Source organism: Triticum aestivum, chromosome 5B (genome assembly GCF_018294505.1).
Source record: "Triticum aestivum cultivar Chinese Spring chromosome 5B, IWGSC CS RefSeq v2.1, whole genome shotgun sequence".
NCBI classification, from domain to species: domain Eukaryota; kingdom Viridiplantae; phylum Streptophyta; class Magnoliopsida; order Poales; family Poaceae; genus Triticum; species Triticum aestivum.
The window spans coordinates 14,485,120-14,504,118 of NC_057807.1; positions in this window are offsets into that span (position 1 = coordinate 14,485,120).

The window sequence follows — 18,999 nt, forward strand, 5'->3', positions numbered from 1 at the left end:
CTGTCTTCTTGTCCTGAGCCAGGTTGGTGAACTCGTCCCTCTGGATCATTTTCTTTGGGCTTATGACCTGGACTATGTTCGGCGTGACCTGGTTCGTCCTGCTCCATCGCTGGTTCTGTTTGGTCGTTATTGCCATCGGGGTTGACCGGAGTATCCATTCTTCTGGCGCTCTTGCTGATATTGTTACTATTGCCGGATTTGGAACGGCGTCTGCGCCTCCGCTTTGGTTTTTGCCCAGGGGTGTTATCTTCTGGATTGCCACCGTTGCCTTCCTTGGGCATATCCACCATGTATATGTCGTGTGGCGAGGCGCGAATCCGGCACCTCATAGATTCTGAGTATTCTCCTGCATCGTCGTCCATACCGTCGATGCCTTCGGAGTCGAAGTCCAGTACGTCGGTTAAATCATCAAGCGTGGCTATTAAGTGGGTGGTGGGTGGGCAACGAATGTCTTTGTCGCCTGCTTCCCACTCGATCCGGACATAGTTCGGCCCGAGCTTCTCCGTCAAAGAGAGAGTTTTGAATGAGTTTAGTATGTCGCCGAAGGGAGAGTGCTGAAAGATGTTCAACCGGGATCGGCGGGCCCGGGGACGTACGGACTGGAGCCTACAACCGGACACGGGTCCAGGGGCGCGTGGTCACCGGCTTCCTCAAAAGTGAGGCATGTGTTCGGCTTCATCACCGATGGGGGTACGGCCTGCGGGAAGGGGTCCAGCCCTCCGTCTTTAGGCAACACAACCTCTCCCGGATTTAGGTCCGGAGCTTCTGCTGGGATGATATCCCAAGCAACGTCTGACAGGAGGTCTAAGCCGTGCTCATCGTGGCTGTTCGGCGCTTCTGGCGCTGGCTCGAATCTGTGGTTCAGGTTTTCGAACCCGATTTGAGGGCCAGGGGCATAGCTATCGATCTGCTCCAAGTGGCCAAGTGAATTGGCCCGCAGCGCGAAGCCGCCGAACATGAAGATCTGTCCGGGGAGGAAAGCCTCACCCTGGGTGGCGTCGTTAATGACGATCAAAGGAGCCATCGAGCCTGACAGTGACGTCACAGAGGAACTCTCAATGAAAGCACCAATATCGGTGTAAAAACCGACGGATCTCGGGTAGGGGGTCCTGATCTGTGCGTCAAGGCTGATGGTAACAAGAAGTAAGGGACACAGATGTTTACCCAGGTTCAGGCCCTCTCGATGGAGGTAAAACCCTACTTCCTGCTTGATTAATATTGATGATATGGGTAGTATAAGAGTAGATCTACCACGAGATCATAGAGGCTAAACCATAGGAGCTAGCCTATGATGGTATGAATGTAATTGTGATCGGCCTTCTAAGGACCAACCTCTCCGATTTATATAGACACCGGGGAGGGTTAGGGTTTACATGGAGTCGGTTACAAGGAAGGAAATATAATATCCGGATCGCCAAGCTTGCCTACCACGCCAAGGAAAGTCCCATCCGTACAAGGGCCGAAGTCTTGAGTCTTGTATCTTCACGCTTCAATAGTCCAGACGTTGTGCACATTCCGGTTGTCCGGATACCCCCTAATCCAAGACTCCCTCATTCGCTTCCTTATTTTTTTCTTTTTCTCGGTTTGGTAGACATGTCCTTCACATAGATAACCTGTGCCACATCATTGGCTAGGATGAACGGTTCATCAGTGTACCCAGGATTGTTCAGATCCACTATTGTCATTCTGTACTGTGGGTCTACCTGTACTTCGCCACCTGAAAGATTGACCCATTTGCATTTAAACAAAGGGACCTTAAAATCTACTCCGTAGTCAAGTTCCCATATGTCCACTATGTAACCATAATATGTGTCCTTTCCCCTCTCGATGGCTGCATCAAAGCGGACACCGCTGTTTTGGTTGGTGCTCTTTTGATCTTGGGCGATCGTGTAAAATGTATTCCCATTTATCTCGTATCCTTTCCAAATCATTATAGTCGAAGATGGTCCCCTGGACAACGAGTACAGCTCCTCACAAATAGTGTTTTCACCTCTGAGACGTGTTTCCAACCAACTTCTGAAAGTCCTGATGTGTTCACATGTAATCCAGTCATCGCACTGCTCCGGGTGTTTGGAGCGCAGACTGTTCTTGTGTTCATCTACATAAGGGCTCACCAAGGTAGAGTTCCGTAGAACTGTGGAGTGTGCTTGAGACCAAGAATATCCGTCCCTGCATATTATTGTCTCCCCTCCAAGTGTGCCTTTTCCAGTCAGTCTCCCCTCATACCGCGATTTAGGGAGACCTATCTTCTTAAGGCCAGGAATGAAGTCAACACAAAACCCAATGACACCCTCTGTTTGATGGCCCATGGAGATGCTTCCTTCTGGCCTAGCGCGATTACGGACATATTTCTTTAGGACTCCCATGAACCTCTCAAAGGGGTACATGTTGTGTAGAAATACGGGGCCCATAATGATAATCTCGTTAACTAGATGAACTAGGACGTGTGTCATGATATTGAAGAAGGATGGTGGGAACACCAGCTCGAAACTGACAAGACATTGCACCACATCACTCCTTAGCCTTGGTATGATTTCTGGATCGATCACCATCTGAGAGATTGCATTGAGGAATGCACATAGCTTCACAATGGCTAATCAGACGTTTTTTGGTAGAAGCCCCCTCAATGCAACCGGAAGCAGTTGCGTCATAATCACGTGGCAGTCATGAGACTTTAGGTTCTGAAACTTTTTTTCTGCCATATTTATTATTCCCTTTATATTCGACGAGAAGCCAGTCGGGACCTTCATACTAAGCAGGCATTCAAAGAAGATTTCCTTCTCTTCTTTGGTAAAAGCGTAGCTGGCAGGACCTTCGTACTGCTTTGGAGGCATGCCGTCTTTTTCGTGCAAACGTTGCAGGTCCTCCCGTGCCTCAGCTGTATCTTTTGTCTTCCCATACATGCCCAAGAAGCCTAGCAGGTTCACGCAAAGGTTCTTCGTCACGTGCATCGCGTCTATCGAAGAGCGGACCTCTAGGTCTCTCCAGTAGGGTAGGTCCCAAAAAACAGATTTCTTCTTCCACATGGGTGCGTGTCCCCCAACACTACTAGGGAAAAGCCTATGCACAGAATCTTACTAGTAGCGAGGGTTTAAAACCCTCGCTACTCCTACTTACTAGTAGCGCAGGTTTTTAAACCTCGCTACTACTAAGTTGATAGAAGTAGCGCGGGCTTTTAACCCTCGCCACCACTAAGTGGTTTATAGCACTCGCTACTACTAAGTTGATAGCAGTAGCGCTGGTTTTTAGCCATAGTAGTAGCGAGGGGTAAAAACCCGCGCTACTACTAAAGGTCCCATTTTCAAACTCTACCCCCCTAGTGGATAGCCTTTTCAGTTTCAAAAAAAAAATAAAAGAAAATGATGAAAATGTCAAAAAATAAAAGAAAGTAAGTTTCCCATGTGATATGTGGTCTAGTTGTTGGGAAAATTTGCAAATATGAATTTTGACTTTATTTGCAAAATCTCTCGAGAATTTGTAAAAATGGGCATAACTTTTGCATATTAACTCGGATGAAAAAGTGTTTTATATGAAAAATCATCTACTCGAAAAGTTACATCCAAATTTACGAGGCTTTTAAGATCCTCAACAACCTAACAGGAAAATAGTTACGGGGCTTTTAAGATCTGGAGGCAAAAAAATTCATCAAATTTCAGTTTTTTAACTTTTGTTAAATTTGGTCAAACTATGATCAAACTAATTATTCAAGAATATTAGTGTTACTAAATAATTATTTTAGTTTTTTTGAATTTTGGTCAAATCTGGTCAAACTGTGGTCAAATTGTGGTCCAATCAAAGAACCCCGTTAAACATTTTAAAAATCCTCAAAAACCTAACAGGAAAAAAGTTACGGGGCTTTTAAGATCTAGAGGCAAAAAAATTCATCAAATTTCAGTTTTTTTTAATTTTTGTTAAATCTGGTCAAAATATGGTCAAACTGATTATTCAAGAATATTAGTGTTACTAAATAATTATTTTAGTTTTTTTAATTTTGGTCAAATCTGGTCAAACTATGGTCAAACTGTGGTCAAATCTGGTCAAACTATGGTCAAACTGTGGTCAAACTAATTATTCAAGAAATATTAGTGTTACTAATTTTTTAGAACAATAGTTTCAAACGCAAACAGTGAAATGTGTGACTTCATGCTCAAGCTAAATTCCTTAGGTTAATAGGATTGACATCTTACTATTGTCAGGAAAACAACAAGTGCAGACTTGCAAACGTGGGAGAATAGAACCGGGAAGTTAAGCGTGCTCAGACTGGAGTAGTGAGAGGATGGGTGACCGTCCGGGAAGTTAGATGATTTGAAATGATGAGGGGTGATTAGAGATTAAATTGAGCAGCGTTGAGGGGTGATTAGAGATTTCAGGTTAAAATAATTCAGAAATTTGAAAATTAGGGAAAAAAATCGAATTTTTTGTCGAAAAAATTCAAAATAAAATCAGAGATTAGAGATTAGTAGTAGCGCGGGTTTTTACCCACGCTACTGCTATACGTTAGCTGTAGCGCCTTATTTGTAGCGCCGGCCCCCGTGCTATAAATAGGCCCAAAACCCGCGCTGCTGCTAGGCTTTTCCCTAGTAGTGCAACGTCACTCGGAACAGCTAGTCTGTCGGGACCCTTTCCAAAGATTACGTGTAAATCATTGACCATAGCAAGTACGTGATCACCTGTACGCATGGCGGGCTTCTTCCGGTGATCTGCCTCGCCTTTGAAATGCTTGCCTTTCTTTCGACATTGATGGTCGGTTGGAAGAAATCGGCGATGGCCCAGGTACACATTCTTCCTGCAGCTTCCCAGGTATATACTTTTTTTGTCATCTAAACAGTGCATGCATGCATGGTATCCCTTGTTTGTCTGTCCTGAAAGGTTACTTAGAGCGGGCCAATCATTGATGGTTACAAACATCAATGCGTGTAGGTTAAATTCCTCCTGTCTGTGCTCATCCCACGCACGTACACCTTTTTCATTCCACAGCTGTAAAAGTTCTTCAACTAATGGCCTTAGGTACACATCAATGCCGTTGCCGGGTTGCTTAGGTCCTTGGATAATGAACTTCCGCTTCATGCACATCCAAGGAGGAAGGTTATACATACATAGAGTCACGAGCCAAGTGCTGTGATTGATGTTCTGCTACCCGAAAGGATTAATGCCATCCGCGCTTAAACCAAACCATATGTTCCTTGGGTCACGTGCAAACTCAGCCCAGTACTCTCTCGATTTTTCTCCACTGCGACCCATCAGCGGGTGCTCTCAACTTCCCTTCTTTCTTATGGTCCTCACTGTGCCATCGCATGAACTTGGCATGCTCTTTATTTCTGAACAGTCGTTTCAACCGTGGTATTATAGGAGCATACCACATCACCTTCGCAGGAACTCTCTTCTTGTGGGGCTCGCCGTCAACATCACAAGGGCCGGGTCATCTCGTCTGATCTTATACCGCAATGCACCACATACCGGGCATGCGTTCAAATCCTCGTACGCACCGCGGTAGAGGATGCAGTCATTAGGTCATGCATGTATCTTCTGCACCTCCAATCCTAGAGGGCATACGACCTTCTTTACTGCGTACGTACTACCGGGCAATTCATTATCCTTTGGAAGCTTCTTCTTCAATATTTTCAGTAGCTTCTCAAATCCTTTGTCAGGCACAGCATTCTCTGCCTTCCACTGCAGCAATTCCAGTACGATACCCAGCTTTGTGTTGCCATCTTCGCAATTGGGGTACAACCTTTTTTTGTGATCCTCTAACATGCAATCGAACTTCAGCTTCTCCTTTTGACTTTCGTATTGCGTCCTTGCATCGACAATGACTCGGTGGAGATCATCATCGGACACACTGTCTGGTTCCTCTTGATCTTCAGCAGCTTCCCCCGTTGCAGCATCATCGGGCACATCGTCTGGTTCCTCTTGAACTTCACCTGCTCCCCCCGTGGCAGCATCACCGTATTCAGGGGGCACATAGTTGTCATCGTCCTCTTCTTCTTCGCCATCTTCCATCATAACCCCTATTTTTCCGTGCCTCGTCCAAACATTATAGTGTGGCATGAAACCCTTGTAAAGCAGGTGGGTGTGAAGGATTTTCCGGTTAGAGTAAGACTCCGTATTCCCACATTTAGTGCATAGACAAAACATAAAACCATTCTGCTTGTTTGCCTCAGCCACTTCGAGAAAATTATGCACGCCCTTAATGTACTCGGAGGTGTGTCTGTCACCATACATCCATTGCCGGTTCATCTGCGTGCATTATATATAATTATGTTTGTCAAAAGTAAGAAAATCAGACAAATATCTATCTAAAGTAATTAAATCAGACAAGTATTAGAAAGAAGATAAGAACAAGAGGCTCACCATGGTGGTGCCGGCGACGAGATCGGCGCGGGCGATCAACGGCGGTGAAAACGGGGACGGGGCGTGAAGGACGGCTAAATCTAGACAAATCTCGGAAAAAATGGAGCTCCAAGGTTGAGCTTCGAGAGGAGAAAGCTTAACTAGTGTGGCTCGGGCATTTCATCGAACACCTCATGTGCATAGGAGGTGTACTAGAGCACCCAAATGACCTCACCTCGCTGGATTGAAAAAACAGAGCACTGGGGAGTGCTCTGCCGCGGCGATGGGCATATATAGGCAAATTATTTGTCCCGGTTCGTGGCATGAACCGGGACTAAAGCCTCCCCTTCTATACCGGTTCAAGGCATGAACCAGTACCAATGCATGTGGGCCAGGAGCAAGGTCGATTGGTCCTGGTTGGTGCCTAGAACCGGGACAAATAGGTTCAGACGAACCGGGACCAATGCCCACGAGGCCCCGGCCGGCCCCCTGGGCTCATGAACCAAGACTAATACCCCCCATGGGTCCCGGTTCTTGATGAATCGGGACTAATGGTCTGGCCAGGCCCGAACGATAGCCCTGTTTTCTACTAGTGAACGCAAATTATATGAGCATGCATGATGAAATCTAACTTGATGATAATTCTGATGTGTATTCGAGAGCGCTTTGCTTTATATAAGAGTTCAGCCATTTTATAAAAAAGATTGGGCTACCTTACTGCACCTTGCTACAATTGTTACTTCTTACCCATTACGAATTTCCTTACTACCAAACTATTTTTTACCAATAATTTCAATGCTTGCAAAGAATAATTTGCTGAAAATCGCTTGTCATTTTCTTCTGCTCCTTGTTGGGTTTGACACACTTTCTTATCAAAATGACTACGATTAATCACCTATACTTGTGGGTCATCAGTAAGTTTTCATGGCCGAATTCGTACACAGTGCGTGTAATAGGAGTTGTTGACCACATACGTCCGAGTTGGTTTTTCCATTCAGATTTAGAACTACATTTCAACCACAATCAATAATTTGGCAAATTTGTTTTTTTATTTGCATTTCAGCCAGAGGGCTAAAATATTCAGATGAAATATAATAAAATAATTGATAATTTTGAGAACATTCCGAAAACTATATCAATTCCAGTGTACTACTGGAATTTGACAATTTTGTAAATATTTCAGTGTAAACTGATTTAACTTAAATTTGGTGAATTCAATCGACCATGCGTCCGACTGAGTCGAATAGAATAGTCACGGAACTCAGGCGTAAACTCAATGAACTTTGTTACATGCAAACAAAAAAAATCAATGAACTTCCCCCGTGTTTTGTGTTAGCAGTTAGTGATCACGTAGGCATGGGCTTGCATGCAATGCACGATCCGCACTCTCCTGCCCACGTCGCACGTCCCCTTCTCTCTCTCTCTTTTTCTCCTGCGCTTAAGCGTCGTGTACACTACATGTAGCAGCTATATATTCATAGCAATACAATGAGCAGCACCCAAGGTGCATTTTCCCCGACTCACATGGTATCACACGCTGGTCTGCCCATCTCTTCCGCTGCCTCTTCTCTAACTGCACCTCCATGGCGAGCAACCCACCTCCCGCACCCCCTCTGCCGCCCCCTCGTCCTGGCTACACCGCCGGCGGCTCGCCTGGCGCTCCAGCCACTCCACAGCGCCCACATCCTACCAGCTAGGCTCTTCTCACCCCCTCGGTGTTCTCCTGCGGCACCATAGGCCAGCCGTTGTTCGTTCCCGACACCGGCGCCTCATGCTCCTCGGCATCACCGGCGCAATCTCCTCTTGCCGCCGTCTAAATCAACCAGCAAGTACCCCTAGTGCACTCCCTCAACTGTCCCAACTTCTTCCAACAGCACGCGCTGTTCGAGGTGATGTTTCAAAAGTATGCTGTCCATGACCATATCACCGGTCCGCGGCGCGCCGCCGACCCAACCTGGGCGCAGGATGATGCCCACATCGTGTCCTGGCTGTATAACCGCGTGGGCGCGGAAATCTTCGGGCTCATCCATCAGCGCGGCGCCTCCGCCGCCGATGTCTGGGCCTCGATCTGCACTTTCTTCCTCGAGAACAGCGAGCACCAGATCGTCTTCCTCTCCACGGACTTCTGCCGCATCGAGCAGGGGTCGTCGTCCATCATCGCCTACTTCGCTGCTTTGTCTGATCATCCTCTCAAGAAAAATGAAATACTTGATATCTTCTATAATGGACTAACCGATTCTTCCAGAGACCACCTAGATAGCTAGTTGTGATGGTTGGTGTTTTTAGGGAAAGAACTGTTGAGCAAGCTGAATTGCTATTGAATAATATATTGAGTAATGATAATGATTGGACACTTCCTGAACCAACTCCTTAGCCAACTCCGAAGAAAAGGGGTATTCTACTTCTCAGTCCTGAAGATATGCAATCTCCTCTTGCCGCCGTCTAAATCAACCACCATGTACCCCTAGTGCACTCCCTCAACCGTCCCAACTTCTTCCAACAGCGCACGCTGTTCGAGGTGATGTTTCAAAAGTATGCTGTCGATGACCATATCACCGGTCCGCGGCGCGCCGCCAATCCAGCCTGGGCGCAGGATGATGCCCACATCATGTCCTGGCTGTACAACCGCCTGGGCGCGGAAATCTTCGGGCTCATCCATCAGCGCGGCGCCTCCGCCGCCGATGTCTGGGCCTCGATCTGCACTTTCTTCCTTGAGAATAGCGAGCACCAGATCGTCTTCCTCTCCACGGACTTCTGCCGCATCGAGCAGGGGTCGTCGTCCATCATCGCCTACTTCGCTCGAGTCAAAGACTGTGCCGATCGCCTCGCTATTATTATATCTTTAAGTTGTTTCCTTTCTCATTAAAGGGTGATGCTAAGATATGGTTTAATTCTGTTGCTCCTGGTTGTGTGCATTGACCCCAGGATATGATTTATTACTTCTCTGCAAAATGTTTTTCTGCTCATAAAACACAAACTGCCTTAAGGGAAATATTTAATTTTGTGCAAATTGAAGAAGAGAGTCTCCCACAAGCTTGGGGGAGGCTTCTCCGACTACTTAATGCTTTGTCTGATCATCCTCTCAAGAAAAATGAAATACTTGATATCTTCTATAATGGACTAACCGATTCTTCCAGAGACCACCTAGATAGCTAGTTGTGATGGTTGGTGTTTTCAGGGAAAGAACTGTTGAGCAAGCTGAATTGCTATTGAATAATATATTGAGCAATGATAATGATTGGACGCTTCCTGAACCAACTCCTTAGCCAACTCCGAAGAAAAGGGGTATTCTACTTCTCAGTCCCGAAGATATGCAAGAGGCAAAGAAATCTATGAAAGAAAAAGGTTTTAAAGCTGAACATGTTAAGAATTTACCACCTATTGAAGAAATACATGGTCTTGATGACACGACACAGGTTGTAAAGGTAAATTGTCTCTATATATTTGATAAGGGTGAAATCCCATCTACTAAGTTTGCTAGTTAATGTTTGGATGAGTTTGATAATTTTATTGTTAAGCAAGAAGACTTCAATGCTTATTTTTGTAGACAATTGAAACGTAATGTTTATATGGTTGAACACTTGATTATATGTATAGAGTTAAAGGTGATCTTAAGCTTACTAGTAAACATGGATGCATGGTTACCACTCAAGTAGGACAAGTACTTAAGGCACAAGACGATCTGCTCAATGAATTAAATAATCAAAATAATGATAATGTTGTTACAATTATGAATAGAGGTGGTAAAATGATCCAGGAACCTTTGTATCTGAGGGCCATCCCAAGAGAGTTGAGCAAGATTCTGAAAAAATTAATATTGATGCCCCTAGTCCTTCTAAGAAAAAGAAAAATGATAAGACTTTGCATGCTTCTAATGAACCTATTGTTGACACACCTGAGAATCCCAATGATATTTCAATTTCTGGTGCCGAAATACAATCTGGTAATGAACATGAACCTAGTGGTAATGTTAATGATGATGTTCATGTTGATGCTCAACCTAATAATAACAATGACACAATCAAAGAATCAACGTTATGATAAGAGAGACTTCCTAGCTAGGAAGCATGGTAAAGAAAGAGAACCATGGTTTCAGAAACCCATGCCTTTTCCTCCTAAGCCATCCAAGAAAAAGGATGATGAGGATTTTGAGCGCTTTGCTGAAATGATTAGACCTATCTTTTTGCGTATGCGTTTGACTAATATGCTTAAGATGAATCCATATGCTAAGTATATGAAAGATATTGTTACAAATAAAAGAAAGATACTGGAAGCTGAAATTTCCGTCATGCTTGCTAATTATACTTTGAAGGGTGGAATACCAAAGAACCTTGGAGATCCAGGAGTACCAACTATACCATGCTACATTAAAAGAAACTATGTTAAAACTGTTTTATGTGATCTTGGAGCCGGTGTTAGTGTTATGACTTTCTCTTTGTATCGTGGACTTGATTTGAATAACTTGATACCTACTGAAATCTCTTTGCAAATGGCCGATAAATCAACTGCTATACCCATCGGTATTTGTGAGGATGTGCCTATTGTGGTTGCAAATGTTACTATTTTAACGGGCTTTGTTATTCTTGATATTCCCGAGGACGACAGTATGTCAATCATCCTTGGTAGACCTTTTCCAAATATTGCAGGGGCTGTTATTGATTGTAACAAAGGCAATGTCACTTTTCATGTTAATGGTAATGAGCATACAGTAGACTTCCCGAAGAAACAACCTCAAGTTCATAGTATCAATTCTATTGGAAAATTTTCAACGATTACTATTCGAGGTTTTGAATTCCCTTTTCCTACTATCAAAAAGAAATATGATATTCTTATTGTTGGGGACATGCATATCCCTCTTGAGGTAACCTAGTGTTATTCGAAAAATTCTCTGATTTCATGTTATTCGGAAGAAGTTTGTTAACAAGACTTGATCAACCTTGTTAGTGGATTCCTTTTGATGAGCATGATATAGATGAAGTTAGAAAGCACAACCTTTTGTACCCTCCTTTTAGTTTATGTTATTTAGAATAAATAAAGCAAAAATAATATTTTCTGTCTGTTTTCTGAATTATCCGTGGAATAAAAAAATACCCCGGAAATAAAAGTTCTCCAGATGCCCTAAAATTCGAGTATGATTTTTTCTAGAATATTTGAGAATTTTTGACACTTAGAACACACCAGGGGGGCCACCATTTGGTCACAAGGGTGGAGGACACGCCCTACCCCTGGGTGCGCCCCCTGCCTCGTCGGCCGCACGTGGCCCACGTCCACCTTTTCCAGCACCCACACAGTTCGTCTTCCTCCAGAAAAAATCATTTCGTAGCTCAAACTCGTGTTCTTGCTCATTTTGCTACCATTTTCGATCTCCTTGCTCAAAACTCCATTCACAAAACTGCTTAGGGGGATTGTTCTTCGGTATGTGACTCCTCCAATAGTCCAATTAGTTTTTGTTCTAGTGTTTTATTTATTGCAAATTTTTGCTGCTGAGGTGACCCTGTTCTTGAGCTTACATGTCAAATTTATATGGTCTAAAGTAGTTTTAATGCATGATATAGCCTCTAGGCACTTGTGGGAGTAGTTGCTATCAATCTTGTTGAGTTTGGTTCACTTTTATTTCAAGTCACTAAAACTTTCAGAATTTTTCGGGGGAGTAAAATGATGAAGAGATTCTTGAGAGGCTCCTCGAGCCAAAGCTCGAAGGACAAGCAGAATGAAGAGAATGAAAAGCCCAAGTACAATCTTCCTCGCACCACGGAGGTTCAGCCGTGTGAATGGCCTTGTGATGCATTCTTGAGAGCCGCCGAAATTCACTACGACTTTTATTATTTGGCTGAGAATGCAGCATCACCGACTTCCTCCATGACCAGTATGAATAGTATCTCCTACTCACTAATATTTTCGTGCAAAACTTTCATTTCCATGCTAGAATATCACCACCTTCAGTGGAGTTTTATTTGTATGATGAGTTTAAGGAGATGTCACTCTATGATTTTTGTGTGGTTGGCAAGTTGCCCTTTGAGGGCAGCGTCGAGGAACCACATCCTAGTGATGTGGATGAATTTATTGATAGAATTGATGTAGGGGAAATGAGAAAAGTTTCAGAAGCAAGGATTACTAGTGTACATTTCCCTATTCTATATTACTATGCAATATTTGCTAGTAGAAGTTTAATTGGTCATGGAAACAGTGGGGGCCTTAGTGCTCCTGTCCTTGCTATTTTGTGTCATGCTTTGTTTCGTGATACAACTTTCAGTCCAGGCGCTATGTTTGCTAAATGGTTGAGTCTTAACCGTTCAAAGGGCCCCATTTTTGGAGGTATCTTTGCTTCACACCTTGCTAAAGAATTTGAGATACCTATTAGGCATTATGAGAAAGAGGATAAGTTGCTGCCCATTATTTTCTTAGACTATAAGAGTATGGTAGCACATGATTTTATTGTTAAAGATAGGAAGAAGAGACTTAAGTATAACTTGGTATTTGGTAAAACTAAGTGTGAAACTATTACCTTGCCTGCACCCTCTTTGTTTAATATACATTCAGGCACGTACCTCATCCTGCCCGAGGACATTCATTCATACTGGGAGCTGACACGAGTCCCAGAGCCAGAGCCAGAGTCACCTCTTGATCCATATCAGGAGTCTATTTATCAGTGGGATCCGGAGGAGCTCGCTAACCAGTGGCAGCCCGAGGACCCTCCTCAATACACCAGAGAGGATCACTTTGATCCGTGGTAGACCAACTTAGGTCAAAAGCCTAAGCTTGGGGGAGTACGTATTGCTCAGCGACATTACATTCATGTTCATACTCATTCTAGTTATCGGTGTTCATAGTTTTTCATTGTACTATCCATGCTAGTTTATTTTCTTTTCTTGCTTTCTTCTTATGTGTTTGAAAAACTTTGAGAGAAAGACCAAAAAAATTAGTTGTAACTTTTCGCTAGTTTACTTTTCATGCTTCTAGTAGTAGTAATTAAAAGAAAACCCAAAACGATTTGTTGTTCTTCTTTTGCTTGTTGGGAGCTTTCCCGTGTAAATAGTATTATTTTTCTTTGAATTTCTTTTCTTTTCTTTGGGGGCCGAGAGGAGAAGACCACAATGAAAATGATGAGTGGCTCTCTTATGCATTATTGATGATCTAACCAAGAGCCCATATTACCTTGTCTTCTCCTTTGAATTAAATGCTTGCAGATTCCAGCTTAGTCCAATGCACGTGCACTATTATTATTATCGACACCGTTCGGTCATGCAAGTCAAAGGCAATAATTACGATATATGTTGAAATGATTGAGATGAGAGAAGCTGGTATGAACTCGACCTATCTTATTTTTGTAAATATGATTAGTTCATCGTTCCTGACTCAGACCATTATGAATGAAACATGTTTGCAATGACAATTAGAGATTATAGTTATTCATGCCATGCTTAATTAGCTAGGAGTTTATAATAGTTTACCTTGTGTTCCAACATGCTAATAAAATGGTTGTGATGTGGTATGATAGGGTGGTATACTGCTTTGAATGATTCGAGTGGCTTGACTTGGCACATGTTCATGCATGTAGTTGAAACAAAATCAACATAGCGATATTTATGTTCATGGTGATTTATATCCTACTCATGCTTGCAGTCATTATTGGTTAGTCTTGATGCATGTTCATGACTGTGGTCGCTCTGTAGTTGGTCGCTTCCTAGTCTCTTTCTAGCCTTCACTTGTACTAAGTGGGAATACTGCTTGTGCACCCACTTCCATAAACCAAAAAGTTATTCCATATGAGTCCACCATACCTTCTTATATGCGGTATTTACCTGCCGTTCCAAGTAAATTTGTATGTGCCAAACTCTACACCTTCAAATGAAATTCTGTTTTGTATGCTCGAATAGCTCATGTATCAACTAGGGCTGTCTACATCTTCCATGCTAGGTGGGTTATTCTCACGATGAGTGGACTCCGCTCATCATTGACGAGAAAATGTCCGGTAACCGGGATGCCCGGTCCCATGCTCAAATGAAATCAAAATAATTGCAAACAAAACTCCCCCAGGATTGTTGTTAGTTGGGTGGTACCCGTTGTTTCGGACCAACCGTGGAATATGCTCGTTGGTGGTGGAGGAATATAAACTTTACCATTCTGTTTGGGAACCGCCTATAGTGTATGTAGCATGGAAGATATCAAGATCTCTTGGTTGTTATGTTGACAATGAAAGTATGCCGTTCGAAATATTATTTATCTCTGTTTCAAAAATCGAGCTCTGACACCTCTACAAAACCCTGCTTCCCTCTGCGAAGGGCCTATCTTTTTACATTTATGTTGAGTCAGCATCCTCTTATTAAAAAGCACCAGTTGGCGAGCACCGCTGTCATTTGCATGCAATGCTATTAATTTACATTGAGTATGACTGTGACTGGATCTCTTTTGCCATGAATTACAATGTCTAGTTAGTCTTTGATCTTCAGGGGTGCTCTGCATTTCTGTTTTGCGGTCTCAAAAAGGGTAGCGAGATACCATTTTGTTATATCATATTATGATTGTTTTGAGAAAGTCTTGTCTTCCGAGATTTATTATTATTGCTTGTTAGTTGATTATACCATTGATATGAGTAAACATGAGACATAAATGTTATTGTGAATATGGTTAGATCATAATCTTTGCTGAAAACTTGAATGCTGACTTTACATATTTGCAACCACAAGATCAAACAGAGTTTGTAAAAGTTTTTCTTTATCACTTTCAGTTTGTCAACTGAATTGCTCAAGGACAAGCAAAGGTTTAAGCTTGGGGGAGTTGATACATCTCCAGTGTATCTACTTTTCCAAACACTTTTGCCCTTGTTTTGAACACTAAGTTGCAGGATTTCAATGGAACTCACCAGGACTAACGCTGTTTCTAGCAGAACTGCCATAGTGTTATTTTTGTGCAGAAATAAAAGTTCTCGGAATGACCTGAAACTTCACGGAGTCACGTTTCGGAATTAATAAAAAATATTGGTGAAAGAATCAACAGAAGGGGGCCCACACCCTGTCCACGAGGGTGCAGGGCGCCCCCCAGGGCGCGGCCCCCCTGCCTCGTCGGTCCCCTGGACCTCCACCGGCCTCAACTCTAACTCTATATATTCACGTTCGGGGAGAAAAAAATCAAAGAGAAGGATTCATCGCATTTTACGATACGAGGCCGCCGCCAAGCCCTGATCTACCTCGGGAGGGCTGATCTGGAGTCTGTGGGGCCTCCGGAGAGGGGAATCCGTCGCCATCGTCATCATCAACCATCCTCCATCACCATTTTCATGATGCTCACTGCCGTTCGTGAGTAATCCCATCGTAGGCTTGCTGGACGGTGATGGGTTGAATGAGATTTACTATGTAATCGAGTTAGTTTTGTTAGGGTGTCATCCCTAGTATCCATTATGTTCTAAGATTAGTGTTGCTATGGCTTTGCCATGCATAATGCTTGTCACTAGGTGCCGAGTGCCATGATTTCAGATCTGAACCTATTATGTTTTCATGAATATATGTGAGTTCTTGATCCTCTCTTGCAAGTTATAGTCACCTACCACGTGTTACGATCCGACAAACCCCGGAGTAACAATAGTCGGGACACTTCCCGGTGATAACCGTAGTTTGAGGAGTTCATGTATTCACTAAGTGCTAATGCTTTGGTCTGGTACTCTATTAAAAGGAGGCCTTAATACCCCTTAGTTTCCAATAGGACCCCGCTGCCATGGGAGGTTGGACAAAAGATGTCATGCAAGTTCTTTTCCATAAGGATGCATGACTATATTCGAAATACATGCCTACATTACATTGATGAACATGAGCTAGTTTTGTGTCACCCTATGTTATAACTGTTGCATGAGGAATTACATCCGACATAATTATCCATCATTGATCCATTGCCTACGAGCTTTTCACATATCGATCTTTGTTACGTTACTTCTCCGTTGCCACTATTACGATTACTACAAAACCGCTACTATTACTTTCGCCACCGTTAACGTTACTTCTATACTACTTTGCTACTAAATACTTTGTTGCAGATACTAAGTCTTTCAGGTGTGGTTGAATTGACAACTCAGCTGTTAAGAGTTGAGAAGATTCTTTGGCTCCCCTTTTGTTGAATCAATAAATTTGGGTTGAATACTCTACCCTCGAAAACTATTGCGATCCCCTATACATGTGGCTTATCGGTCACCACATCCGATTCCATCATATCCCCAATACCCAAAACCGTGCGTGCCGCTTTGTGTGACCCCCATTGGCTTGCTGCGATGCAGGTGGAGTATAGGGCCTTGATGGAGAATCGGACGTGCAGCCTTGTTCCGCGCCCACCCGGCGCGAACATCGTCATCAGAAAATGGCTCTTCCTTCACAACCTGAAGGCCGACGACACTCTAGAGCGCTACAAAGCCCGCTGGGTCGTGCGCGGGTTCTCTCAGCGCCCCTGTGTCGACTTCGATGAGACGTTCTCCCCGGTCGTTGATACGCCTCCAACGTATCTATAATTTTTGATTGCTCCATGCTACTTTATCTACTGTTTTAGGCAATATAGGGCTTTATTATCCACTTTTATATTATTTTTGGGACTAACCTATTAACCGGAGGCCCAGGCCAGATTTGCTGTTTTATGCCTATTTCAGTGTTTCGAGGAAAAGGAATATCAGACGGAGTCAAAACGGAACGAAATCAACTGGAGAAGTTATTTTTGGAAGGAAACCCACCTGATGGACTTGGACCCCACGTCAGAAGATACGGGAGGTGCTCACGAGGGTGGGGGGCACGCCCTCCCCCCTGGGCGCGCCCCCTGCCTCGTGGGGCCCCCGTAGCTCCACCGACGTTCTCCCTGTACCCATATATACCTACGTACCCTAAAACTTCTAGAACAGAAAATAGATCGGCAGTTCCGCCGCCACAAGCCTCTGTAGCCACCAAAAACCAATCGGGACCCTGTTCCGGCACCCTGCCGGAGGGGGATCCCATCACCAGAGGCCATCTTCATCATCCCGGCGCTATCCATGACGAAGAGGGAGTAGTTCACCCTCGGGGCTCAGGGTATGTACCAGTATCTATATGTTTGATCTCTCTCTCTCGTGTTCTCTCTCGTGTTCCTCTATGGCACGATCTTGATGTATCCCGAGCTTTGCTATTGTAGTTGGATCTTATGATGTTTCTCCCCCTCTACTCTCATGTGATGATTTGAGTTTCCCCTTTGAAGTTATCTTATCGGATTGAGTCTTTTATGAACACTTGATGTATGTCTTGCGTGGGATAACCGTGGTGACAATGGGTTATTCTATTGATCCACTTGATGTATGTTTTGGTGATCAACTTGCGGGTTTCGTGACACTTGGGAACCTATGCATAGGAGTTGGCCCATGTTCTTGACTCTCCGGTAGAAACTTTGGGGCACTCTTTGAAGTACTTTTATGTTGGTTGGATGAATCTGAGATTGTGTGATGCATATTGTATAATCATGCCCACGGATACTTGAGGTGACAATGGAGTATCTAGGTGACATTAGGGTTTTGGTTGATTTGTATCTTAAGGTGTTATTCTAGTACGAACTCTTTTATAGATCGATCCGAAAGAATAGCTTTGTGGTGGTTTCGTACCCGACCATAATCTCTACGTTTGTTCTCCGCTATTAGTGGCTCTGGAGTGACTCTTTGTTGCATGTTGAGGGCTTGTCATATGTTCTGTCTATGTTATTATTGTTGAGAGAACTTACACCAGTGAAAGTATGAACCCTAGGCCTTGTTTCCTATCATTGCAATACCGTTTACGCTCACTTTTATCGTTCGTTACCTTGCTGTTTTTATTATTTCAGATTACAAAAGCCCATATCTACTATCTATTTTGCACTTGTATCACCATCTCTTCGCCGAACTAGTGCACCTATATAATTTACCATTGTATTGGGTGTGTTGGGGACACAAGAGACTTTTTGTTATTTGGTTGCAGGGTTGCTTGAGAGAGACCATCTTCATCCTACGCCTCCTACGGATTGATAAACCTTAGGTCATCCACTTGAGGGAAATTTGCTATTGTCCTACAAACATGTGCACTTGCAGGCCCAACAACGTCTACAAGAAGAAGGTTGTGTAGTTGACATCAGTCGTCAAAGCTGCGACCATCCGCGTCGTGCTCACCATCGCTGCTACCCGTTGATGGCCAGTTCACCAGATGGACATCAACAACGCGTTCTTGCACGGCCGTCTTGCCGAGCGCATCTACTGCCAGCAGCCCGCCGGCGTCGTCGACACCACATGCCCCGATCATGTCTATCTACTCGACAAGTCACTCTATGGCCTCAAGCAAGCGCCCCGTGCGTGGTTCGCTCGTTTTGTGACGTTCGTTCGTGGGATTGGATTCACAGCCTCGCGCTCGGATCCGTTGCTCTTCATCCTCCACAACGACTCCTGCACGGCGTACTTGCTGCTCTATGTGGACTACATCGTCCACACCGCTTCATCGTCCTCCCTTCTACAGCTACTGCAACACCTCCAGTTCGCGGGATTCTCGATGAAGGATCTCGGCTCCCTCCACTACTTCCTCAGCATCGCGGTCACTAGAATGGTGGATGGGTTCTTCGTCTCGCAGTGCAAGTACGTTGAAGAGCTACTCGAGCACGCGCACATGTCGGACTGCATGCCCATGTCCAGGTCTGTCGACACGCACTCCA